Source organism: Sciurus vulgaris, assembly GCF_902686455.1.
Source record: "Sciurus vulgaris genome assembly, chromosome: 6".
Classification (NCBI taxonomy): Eukaryota; Metazoa; Chordata; class Mammalia; order Rodentia; family Sciuridae; genus Sciurus; species Sciurus vulgaris.
Genome location: NC_136466.1, coordinates 3,067,126 through 3,067,711, shown reverse-complemented (window position 1 = coordinate 3,067,711; position 586 = coordinate 3,067,126).

Below are 586 nucleotides of genomic sequence, written 5' to 3'. Positions count from 1 at the left end.
CAGTGAGCTTCACATTCTCCAGCACACTGGATCCAGTGAGCTTCAACCACCCTCTAGCACACTGGGTCCAGTGAGCTGCCCAGACCACTCTAAGAATACTGGGTCCAGTGAGCCTCCCAGGCTGTTCTCCAGCCACACTGGGTCCACTGAGCCTCCCAGGTCACTCTCTAGCACAATGGATCCAGTGAACTTCCCAGTATGCTCTTCAGGCAACTGAGTCCAGGTGAGTTTCCACTGCTCTCTAGCACACTGGGGCCAGGTGAAGCTTCTCAGGACATACTCCTCTTACTGGGTCCACTGAGCTCCCCAGGCCACTCTCCATCACACTGGATTCCAGTGAGCTTCCACCGCTCTAAAGCACACTTGGTCTAGTGAGCTTCCACTGATATCCAGCACACTAGATCCAGTGAGTTTCCACTGCTCTCCAGCACCCTGGGTCTAGTGAGTCATCCTAGGCTGCTCTCCAGCCCACTGGTTTTGACTGACCTCCCCAGGGCGCACATCCAGCTCTGTGAGTCCAGTGAGATTGCCAGGCTTCTCTCCAGCACTCTCGTTTCCCTGAACTCCCCCTGGCTACTCTCCAACC